Genomic DNA, 498 nt, shown 5'->3' with positions numbered 1-498 from the left:
CCAAGAAAGTGGTAAGATGTTCTGTCCTTGTCGGAAATGAAACAATTTGGAATTGGCAAATCGTGAAAATGTTTGGAAGCATTTAATAAATAGAGGTTTCACGCCAAATTACTATATCTGGTTTCAACCTGGAGAAAGTTATAATTATGATCAGAATGAAGCTAGTAGTAGTAATAGCAATTTTCAGGAAGAACCGGTTGATCATCATTTGCATAATGAACATAGTTACCATCAGGAGGAGCAGATGGTAGATTATGATAGGGTCCATGATATAGTAGCTGATGCATTCGTAGGTCATGATGAAGATGAAGAACCTAATATAGATGCAAAAAAGTTTTATGAAATGTTAAATGCGGCGAATCAGCCACTTTACAAAGGTTGTAGAGAAGGTCTCTCTAAATTGTCGTTGGTTGCTAGAATGATGAATATTAAAACTGATCACAATCTACCTGAAAGTTGCATGAATGAATGGGCAGACTTGTTTAAAAAGTATTTGCT

The sequence above is a fragment of the Brassica oleracea genome, chromosome C9 (assembly GCF_000695525.1).
Source record: "Brassica oleracea var. oleracea cultivar TO1000 chromosome C9, BOL, whole genome shotgun sequence".
In the NCBI taxonomy this organism is placed as follows: Eukaryota; Viridiplantae; Streptophyta; class Magnoliopsida; order Brassicales; family Brassicaceae; genus Brassica; species Brassica oleracea.
The sequence above is the reverse complement of the archived record's forward strand: the minus strand, read 5'-3'. Positions refer to the sequence as shown.